Source organism: Oncorhynchus keta, unplaced genomic scaffold (assembly GCF_023373465.1).
Source record: "Oncorhynchus keta strain PuntledgeMale-10-30-2019 unplaced genomic scaffold, Oket_V2 Un_contig_18343_pilon_pilon, whole genome shotgun sequence".
Classification (NCBI taxonomy): Eukaryota; Metazoa; Chordata; class Actinopteri; order Salmoniformes; family Salmonidae; genus Oncorhynchus; species Oncorhynchus keta.
In genome coordinates, this window is record NW_026280870.1 from 1 (window position 1) to 10,568 (window position 10,568).

General features: G+C 50.5%; 1 long non-coding RNA gene across 1 annotated transcript; it reads left to right on the plus strand.

The window, feature by feature from the left end:
• Positions 1–3,425: 3,425 nt before the first annotated feature.
• Positions 3,426–4,351, plus strand: LOC127920094 (uncharacterized). Its single transcript, XR_008105079.1, has 3 exons — positions 3,426–3,654; positions 3,789–3,910; positions 3,978–4,351. It is a non-coding gene; the product is annotated as an uncharacterized LOC127920094 (long non-coding RNA).
• Positions 4,352–10,568: the final 6,217 nt, after the last annotated feature.

The window sequence follows — 10,568 nt, forward strand, 5'->3', positions numbered from 1 at the left end:
GTCTCTCCCTCTCTCTCTCTCTCTCTCTCTCTCTCTCTCTCTCTCTCTCTCTCTCTCTCTCTCTCTCTCTCTCTCTCTCTCTCTCTCTCTCTCTCTCTCTCTCTCTCCTCTCTCTCTCTCTTCTCTCTCTCTGTCCCATGTCTGTCACTCAATTCAATTCAATTGTCTTTATCGGCATGATGTAACATTGTACATATTGCCAAAGCTTTTTTGGATACTTACAATATAAAAAAATGAGAATCAAAATTGTCAACAGTAACAACAATAACCAGGGGTCGAAAGGTTCTGCTGTCACCGGGACAACAGTAACAACAATAACCAGGGGTCAAAGGTTCTGCTGTCACCGGGACAACAGTAACAACAATAAACAAAGGTTCTGCTGTCACCGAGACAACAGTAACAACAATAACCAGGGGTCAAAGGTTCTGCTGTCACCGGGACAACAGTAACAACAATAACCAGGGGTCAAAGGTTTCTGTAACAACTGTCACCGGGACAACAGTAACAACAATAACCAGGGGTCAAAAGGTTCTGCTGTCACCGGGACAACAGTAACAACAATAACCAGGGGTCAAAAGGTTCTGCTGTCACCGGGACAACAGTAACAACAATAACCAGGGGTCAAAAGGTTCTGCTGTCACCGGGACAACAGTAACAACAATAACCAGGGGTCAAAAGGTTCTGCTGTCACCGGGACAACAGTAACAACAATAACCAGGGGTCAAAAGGTTCTGCTGTCACCGGGACAACAGTAACAACAATAACCAGGGGTCAAAAGGTTCTGCTGTCACCGGGACAACAGTAACAACAATAACCAGGGGTCAAAAGGTTCTGCTGTCACCGGGACAACAGTAACAACAATAACCAAAGGTCAAAATAACCAACACATTGAACTATAACAACAAGCAAACAGTAGAGGACATGTGCATGTTGATTAGTCTGTCAGACTCTGTCCCTCATGTTATGGCAGGCAGCAATGTAGTGCGCTGCCAACCCACAGCTCTCTGTGTCCTCCCCCAACAGGACGGGTAGCCTACTCTCATCAGAGAGGTCTTCAATGTAGTGCTCTGCCAACCCACAGCTCTCTGCCTCCTCCCCCAACAGGACGGGTAGCCTACTCTCATCAGAGAGGTCTTCAATGTAGTGCTCTGCCAACCCACAGCTCTCTGCCTCCTCCCCCAACAGGACGGGTAGCCTACTCTCATCAGAGAGGTCTTCAATGTAGTGCTCTGCCAACCCACAGCTCTCTGCCTCCTCCCCCAACAGGACGGGTAGCCTACTCTCATCAGAGAGGTCTTCAATGTAGTGTTCTGCCAACCCACAGCTCTCTGACCCTCCTCCCCAACAGGACGGGTTGCCTTCTCATCAGAGAGGTTTTCAATGTAGTGCTCTGAACCCAAGGCTCCTCCCCCAACAGGACGGGTAGCCTACTCTCATCAGAGGTCTTAATCTGCCAACCCACAGCTCTTTCCTTATATTTGAGAGGTCTTCATGTAGTTTGCCAACCCCAGTGAAATAGCCTCCTCTCCGTCTTCAGGTTCTGCTGTCCCCCAACAGGACGAGGTAGTGCAGTGGTTACCCACAGCCTTTCCTCCCCAACAGGACGGGTAGCCTACTCTCATCAGGGTCTTCAATGTAGTGTGCTACAGCCACACAGGGAGCTCTGTTCTGCTGTTGTGCAGTGGTGCTGCCAACACAGCCTTTCCTCTACAGGGAGCCAGGTTCTGCTGTTGTGCAGTGGTTACACAGCCTTTCCTCTTACAGTGCTCTGAGCCAGGTTCTGCTGTTGTGCAGTGGTTACACAGCCTTTCCTCTACAGGGAGCCAGGTTCTGCTGTTGTTCAGTGGTTACACAGCCTCTCATCAGAGGTCTTTGAAAAGTGGAATAAGGTTTTAAAATTTGGAAATGACCCTCTACTAGGGAGTTTTATATTTTTTACATTTTTCTGTCTGTTGTGTTCAGTGGTTACACAGCCTTTCCTCTACAGGGAGCCAGGTTCTGCTCAGTGGTTACACAGCCTTTCCTCTACAGGGAGCCAGGTTCTGCTGTTGTGCAGTGGTTACACAGCCTTTCCTCTACAGGGAGCCAGGTTCTGCTGTTGTCCAGTGGTTACACAGCCTTTCCTCTACAGGGAGCCAGGTTCTGCTGTTGTGCAGTGATTACACAGCCTTTCCTCTACAGGGAGCCAGGTTCTGCTGTTGTTCAGTGGTTACACAGCCTTTCCTCTACAGGGAGCCAGGTTCTGCTGTTGTGCAGTGGTTACACAGCCTTTCCTCTACAGGGAGCCAGGTTCTGCTGTGGTGCAGTGGTTGTACAGCCTTTCCTCTACAGGGAGCCAGGTTCTGCTGTTGTTCAGTGGTTACACAGCCTTTCCTCTACAGGGAGCCAGGTTCTGCTGTGGTGCAGTGGTAACACAGCCTTTCCTCTACAGGGAGCCAGGTTCTGCTGTGGTGCAGTGGTTACACAGCCTTTCCTCTACAGGGAGCCAGGTTCTGCTGTTGTTCAGTGGTAACACAGCCTTTCCTCTACATGGAGCCAGGTTCTGCTGTTGTTCAGTGGTTACACAGCCTTTCCTCTACAGGGAGCCAGGTTCTGCTGTTGTGCAGTGGTTACACAGCCTTTCCTCTACAGGGAGCCAGGTTCTGCTGTTGTTCAGTGGTAACACAGCCATTCCTCTACAGGGAGACAGGTTCTGCTGTTGTTCAGTGGTTGCACAGCCTTTCCTCTACAGGGAGCCAGGTTCTGCTGTTGTACAGTGGTTGTACAGCCTTTCCTCTACAGGGAGCCAGGTTCTGCTGTTGTGCAGTGGTTACACAGCCTTTCCTCTACAGGGAGCCAGGTTCTGCTGTTGTGCAGTGGTTACACAGCCTTTCCTCTGCAGGGAGCCAGGTTCTGCTGTGGTGCAGTGGTTACACAGCCTTTCCTCTGCAGGGAGCCAGGTTCTGCTGTGGTGCAGTGGTTACACAGCCTTTCCTCTACAGGGAGCCAGGTTCTGCTGTGGTTGCACAGCCTTTCCTCTACAGGGAGCCAGGTTCTGCTGTGGTGCAGTGGTTACACAGCCTTTCCTCTACAGGGAGCCAGGTTCTGCTGTGGTGCAGTGGTTACACAGCCTTTCCTCTACAGGGAGCCAGGTTTTCCTGTGTCTACCCTTCTCAATGGCAAGGCTGTGCTCACTGAGCCTGTACTGTGTCAAGGTTTGTCTAAGTAACCATGGTCATATAGTTATCCACGGTGTACTGTCCATTTAGGGCCAGATAGCACTGCTTTGTGTTTCCCAATTTAGTTTTGTTTTGACTGTGTTGTAATACGGACATGTTCTGGTCCTGAGGTCAGTGTGTTAGTAGAACAGGTTAGTGAACTCAGGACCAGCTGGATGAGGGAACTGAGGCGTCAGTGTGTTAGTAGAACAGGTTAGTGAACTCAGGACCAGCTGGATGAGGGGACTGAGGCTTCAGTGTGTTAGTAGAACAGGTTAGTGAACTCAGGACCAGCTGGATGAGGGGACTGAGGCTTCAGTGTGTTAGTAGAACAGGTTAGTGAACTCAGGACCAGCTGGATGAGGGGACTGAGGCTTCAGTGTGTTAGTAGAACAGGTTAGTGAACTCAGGACCAGCTGGATGAGGGGACTGAGGCTTCAGTGTGTTAGTAGAACAGGTTAGTGAACTCACTCCCAGGACCAGCTGGATGAGGGGACTGAGGCTTCAGTGTGTTAGTAGAACAGGTTAGTGAACTCAGCCCCAGGACCAGCTGGATGAGGGGACTGAGGCTTCAGTGTGTTAGTAGAACAGGTTTGTGAACTCAGGACCAGCTGGATGAGGGGACTGAGGCTTCAGTGTGTTAGTAGAACAGGTTAGTGAACTCAGGACCAGCTGGATGAGGGGACTGAGGCTTCAGTGTGTTAGTAGAACAGGTTAGTGAACTCACTCCCAGGACCAGCTGGATGAGGGGACTGAGGCTTCAGTGTGTTAGTAGAACAGGTTAGTGAACTCAGGACCAGCTGGATGAGGGGACTGAGGCTTCAGTGTGTTAGTAGAACAGGTTAGTGAACTCAGGACCAGCTGGATGAGGGGACTGAGGCTTCAGTGTGTTAGTAGAACAGGTTAGTGAACTCAGGACCAGCTGGATGAGGGGACTGAGGCTTCAGTGTGTTAGTAGAACAGGTTAGTGAACTCAGGACCAGCTGGATGAGGGGACTGAGGCTTCAGTGTGTTAGTAGAACAGGTTAGTGAACTCAGCCCCAGGACCAGCTGGATGAGGGGACTGAGGCTTCAGTGTGTTAGTAGAACAGGTTAGTGAACTCAGCCCCAGGACCAGCTGGATGAGGGGACTGAGGCTTCAGTGTGTTAGTAGAACAGGTTAGTGAACTCAAACCCAGGACCAGCTGGATGAGGGGACTGAGGCTTCAGTGTGTTAGTAGAACAGGTTAGTGAACTCAGGACCAGCTGGATGAGGGGACTGAGGCTTCAGTGTGTTAGTAGAACAGGTTAGTGAAACCCCAGGACCAGCTGGATGAGGGGACTGAGGCTTCAGTGTGTTAGTAGAACAGGTTAGTTAAACCTCAGGACCAGCTGGATGAGGGACTGAGGCTTCAGTGTGTTAGTAGAACAGGTTAGTGAAACCCCAGGACCAGCTGGATGAGGGGACTGAGGCTTCAGTGTGTTAGTAGAACAGGTTAGTGAACTCCTCCCAGGACCAGCTGGATGAGGGGACTGAGGCTTCAGTGTGTTAGTAGAACAGGTTTGAACTCAGGACCAGCTGGATGAGGGGACTAGGCTTCAGTGTGTTAGTAGAACAGGTTAGTGAACTCAGCCCCTGGACCAGCTGGATGTAGGGGACTGAGTACTTCAGTGTATTTAAAGGTTAGTGAACTCAGGACCAGCTGGATGAGGGGACTGAGGCTTCAGTATTTTAGAACAGGTTAGTGAACTTTCAGGTCTAAGCTGGATGAGGGGACTGATGCTTCAGATGTTAGTAGAACAGGTTTGGAAACTCATTACCAGCTGGATGAGGGGACTGAGGCTTCAGTGTGTTAGTAGAACCCAGTGAACCAGGACCAGCTGGCAGGGGACTGAGGCTCAGTGTGTTAGTAGAACAGGTCCAGGAACTCCCAGGACCAGCTGGATGAGGGGACTGAGGCTTCAGTGTGTTAGTAGAACAGGTTAGTGAACTGCCAGGACCAGCTGGATGAGGGGACTGAGGCTTCAGTGTGTTAGTAGAACAGGTTAGTGAACTCTGCCCAGGACCAGCTGGATGAGGGGACTGAGGCTTCAGTGTGTTAGTAGAACAGGTCAGGCAGTACTCAGGACCAGCTGGATGAGGGGACTGAGGCTTCAGTGTGTTAGTAGAACAGGTTAGTGAACTGCCAGGACCAGCTGGATGAGGGACTGAGGCTTCAGTGTGTTAGCAGAACAGGTTGCTGAACTCAGGACCAGCTGGATGGGGGACTGAGGCCCAGTGGTTAGTAGAACAGGTTAGTGAACTCAGGACCAGCTGGATGAGGGGACAGGCTTCTGTTGTAGAACGGCCTTGGACTCAGTAATTGTAGGTGTATAGTACTATATATTTAAACCTCAGTAATTGTAGTGTGTACAGTATTCTATATATTTAAACCTCAGTAATTGTAGTGTGTACAGTGTTCTATATATTTAAACCTCAGTAATTGTAGTGTGTATAGTACTCTATATATTTAAACCTCAGTAATTGTAGTGTGTACAGTACTCTATATATTTAAACCTCAGTACTTGTAGTGTGTACAGTACTCTATATATTTAAACCTCAGTAATTGTAGTGTGTACAGTACTCTATATATGTAAACCTCAGTAATTGTAGTGTGTGCAGTACTCTATATATTTTGTACCAATTGAGAACTTTAGGTCTAATTCCCTGAGATCTGGATCTTCTCTGGAAAATCATTATTTTAGTATCTTTGGGGTTTACTGCCAGGGCCCAGGTCAGGCAGTACTGCTCTAGCAGGTCCAGGCTCTGCTGTCGGCCTTGTGCTGTGGGGGTTTACTGCCAGGGCCCAGGTCAGGCAGTACTGCTCTAGCAGGTCCAGGCTCTGCTGTCGGCCTTGTGCTGTACGTATTGCCAGTATATATTGATTTAATTATGTCATATGTTTCACCCCCTACACCACTTTCAATAACTTTGTAGAGCAGTCCTGTATGCCAAGTAGAATCAAATGCTTTCTCTCTCTGTCTTTCTCTCTCTCTCTCTTCTCTTTCTCTCTCTCTCTCTCTCTCTCTCTCTCTCTCTCTCTCTCTCTCTCTCTCTCTCTCTCTCTCTCTCTCTCTCTCTCTCTCTCTCTCTCTCTCTCTCTCTCTCTCTCTCTCTCTCTCTCTCTCTCTCTCTCTCTCTCTCTCTCTCTCTCTCTCTCTCTCTCTCTCTCTCTCTCTCTTTCTCTCTCTCTCTCTCTCTCTCTCTCTCTCTCTCTCTCTCTCTCTCTCTCTCTCTCTCTCTCTCTCTCTCTCTCTCTCTCTCTCACTCTCTCTCTCTCTCTCTCTCTCTCTCTTTCTCTCTCTCTCTCTCTATCTCTATCTCTCTCTCTCTCTCTCTCTCTCTCTCTCTCTCTCTCTCTCTCTCTCTCTCTCTCTCTCTCTCTCTCTCTCTCACCTCCTCCTCCTGACAGATGAAGACAGCTCCTCCTGCAGTCCAGATAAATGGTGCATGGCTGACCTCTGACCCCACCCACCACAACAGTACGACACTACTCATCTACTTTGTCATCAACATCTATTTAGCATCAAGAGTTAAAATCAGCGCCACCCTTACGGGAAGAAACCACACGAATCGCATGTGAAGTGTTCCCCCCCAAAAAACATGTTTTGATGTGAACGTAATGTGACGACATGTGAAGCAACACGTGGTTTATGTAAAGTGTCAGATGAAAGACAGATGTTTTTTCTGAAGCAGAGAAATGGAGGCTCTTATGTGGAGATTTCTCTCTTTCTCTCTTTCTCTCTTTCTCTCTTTCTCTTCTCTCGTTCTCTCTTTCTCTCATTCTCTCTCTCTCTCTCTTTCTCTCATAATCTCGTTCTCTCTTTCTCTCTTTCTCTCTTTCTCTCTTTCTCTCGTTCTCTCTTTCTCTCATTCTCTCATTCTCTCTTTCTCTCTTTCTCTCATTCTCTCATTCTCTCTTTCTCTCATTCTCTCGTTCTCTCTTTCTCTCTTTCTCTCTTTCTCTCTTTCTCTCGTTCTCTCTTTCTCTCGTTCTCTCATTCTCTCGTTCTCTCATTCTCTCTTTCTCTCATTCTCTCATTCTCTCGTTCTCTCATTCTCTCTTTCTCTCATTCTCTCATTCTCTCGTTCTCTCATTCTCTCTTTCTCTCATTCTCTCATTCTCTCATTCTCTCGTTCTCTCATTCTCTCTTTCTCTCATTCTCTCGTTCTCTCATTCTCTCGTTCTCTTTCTGTCTCTCTCTCCCTCTATCTGAAGGTAGGAAAAATGGGGGAAGGAGGGAAGAGGAGAAGGAGGGATGGGGGAAGGCTCTTTTTAGGCTACTTTAGAGGGATGTAATAGAGGTGTTTTCTAGAGGAGAGTCGTTAGAGGAAGGTGGTTTGTTTCTGGATGGCTAAATGGGTCTCATTTGCATTCAGGGTTTTAAAACTGTTCACTCTTACATCAACCACAAAAAACCAAAACAAAGACAGATCCTGCTTTCCCCCTGGGGTAGTCAGGGAGGGGGAGTCATATCACTGGGAGTCAAACAGCCCTCTGGTTATCACGCTCTCTCATGCCTGCAGAGGAGAGGTGGCTGCCAACTATGTGGTGGCACCGTGGCCAGGGGATGAGTGCCAGGCGAGGCTGGGGATTCATCTAGACCTCTCATGCAGCAGTGATCCATCTCCAGGGGATGAGTGCTCATTCTCTGGGGATTCTCTCATTCTAGACCTCACATGCAGCAGTGATCCATGGCCAGGGGATGAGTGCCAGGCGAGGCTGGGGATGAGCAGCTGCTATCTCACATGCAGCAGTGATCCAAAATGGGGGATGAGTGCCAGGCGAGGCTTCTTTTTGAGCAGCATGCTAGGGATCACATGCAGCAGTGATGTGTTGGGGGGGATGAGTGCCAGGCGAGGCTGTGGGATGAGCAGCATGCTGGACCTCACATGCAGCAGTGATTTGGCCAGGGGATGAGTGCCAGGCGAGGCTGGGGATCAGCAAAAAGACCTCACATGCAGCAGTGATCCGTGGCCAGGGGATGAGCAGCATGCTAGACCTCACATGCAGCAGTGATCCGTGGCCAGGGGATGAGCAGCATGCTAGACCTCACATGCAGCAGTGATCCATGGCCAGGGGATGAGTGCCAGGCGAGGCTGGGGATGAGCAGCATGCTAGACCTCACATGCAGCAGTGATCCATGGCCAGGGGATGAGTGCCAGGCGAGGCTGGGGATGAGCAGCATGCTAGACCTCACATGCAGCAGTGATCCATGGCCAGGGGATGAGTGCCAGGCGAGGCTGGGGATGAGCAGCATGCTAGACCTCACATGCAGCAGTGATCCATGGCCAGGGGATGAGTGCCAGGCGAGGCTGGGGATGAGCAGCATGCTAGACCTCACATGCAGCAGATCAGGGATGAGTGCCTCATGCAGCAGTGATCCATGGCCAGGGGATGAAAACCTGGCATGCAGCAGTGATCCGTGGCCAGGGGATGAGTGCCTCACATGCAATGTGATCCGTGGCCAGGGGATGAGTGCCTCACATGCAGCAGTGATCCGTTGGCCAGGGGATGAGTACCTCACATGCAGCAGTGATCCATGTCCTGAGAATGCAGCAGTGATCCGTTCCAGGGGATGAGTGCCAGGCGAGGCTTATTGAGCAGCATATTAGACCTCACATGCAGCAGTGATCCATGGCCAGGGGATGAGTGCCAAGGCTGGGGATGAGCAGCATGCTAGACCTCACATGCAGCAGTGATCCATGGCCAGGGGATGACACCTCACATGCAGCAGTGATTTGAGGGGATGAGTACCTCACATTTCACCAGTGTAGGGGATAGAGTGCCTCACATGCAGCAGTGATCCATGGCCAGGGGATGAACATTTAGCAGTGATCCATCTCCAGGGGATGAGTGCCTCACATGCAGCAGTGATTCAACCTCACATGCAGCAGTGATCCATGTCCAGGGGATGAGTACCTCACATGCAGCAGTGATCCATGTCCAGGGGATGAGTGCCTCACATGCAGCAGTGATCCGTGGCCAGGGGATGAGTGCCTCACATGCAGCAGTGATCCGTGTCCAGGGGATGAGTACCTCACATGCAGCAGTGATCCATGGCCAGGGGATGAGTACCTCACATGCAGCAGTGATCCGTGGCCAGGGGATGAGTACCTCACATGCAGCAGTGATCCGTGTCCAGGGGATGAGTGCCTCACATGCAGCAGTGATCCATGTCCAGGGGATGAGTACCTCACATGCAGCAGTGATCCATGGCCAGGGGATGAGTACCTCACATGCAGCAGTGATCCATGGCCAGGGGATGAGTGCCTCACATGCAGCAGTGATCCATGGCCAGGGGATGAGTACCTCACATGCAGCAGTGATCCGTGGCCAGGGGATGAGTACCTCACATGCAGCAGTGATCCATGGCCAGGGGATGAGTACCAGGCGAGGCTGGGGATGAGCAGCATGCTAGACCTCACATGCAGCAGTGATCCATGGCCAGGGGATGAGTGCCAGGCGAGGCTGGGGATGAGCAGCATGCTAGACCTCACATGCAGCAGTGATCCATGGCCAGGGGATGAGTGCCTCACATGCAGCAGTGATCCGTGTCCAGGGGATGAGTGCCAGGGGATGAGTGCCTCACATGCAGCAGCTCAGAGAACGTCTTTGTTGTCGTCTTCATGACAGAAAGATTAAAAAACACCTGGCTGCTGAAATATTCACTGATTTGAATGACTGAATGTGAAGTCAGTGGAGCAGAACATTGTGAAGTTGGTCCCTCTTTCAACGGAAACTGAGGTTCTGAATGTGTGAATTTTACCAGCGCGGTAGTATATTATTTACATATATTTACACACACAAATTCCTGGCGAGTAACTTGTGTCAAAAAGTGCTATGTCAGTCCCCATCCCACACAACAGCGTCCGTATTTCTCAGCTCATTTCACCTGTGTAGATAGAGAGCCTTAAACAGCCTAAAACATTTCATTCCATCTCCTGCCACAGAACCGCACCCTAGAAGATTAAATACAGGCCATATTCTTCAACTGAACCTCTCCCTTAATCTGTAAAGCCTTGTTGGATCGTTGCTGGGAGGAAGGAGAGGAGGAGGGAGGAAGGGAGGAGGAGGAGAAGGAAGGAGGGAGGGAGAGAGGAGGAAGGGAGGAGGAGGGAGGAGAGGAGGAGGGGAGGAGGAGGAGGAGGAGAGGGAGGAGGAGGAGGAAGGGAGAGGAGGGAGGAGGAGGAGAAGGAGGAGGAGGAGGGAGGGAGGGAGGAGGGAGGGAGGAGGAGGAGGAGGAGGGGAGGAAGGAGGGAGGAGGAGGGGAAGAGGCTGGTAATGTATGCATGGAAATGACCCGAGGTTCTTCCCACAAAGAGGGGTCACGAAAGGTCAAATAGCCTCC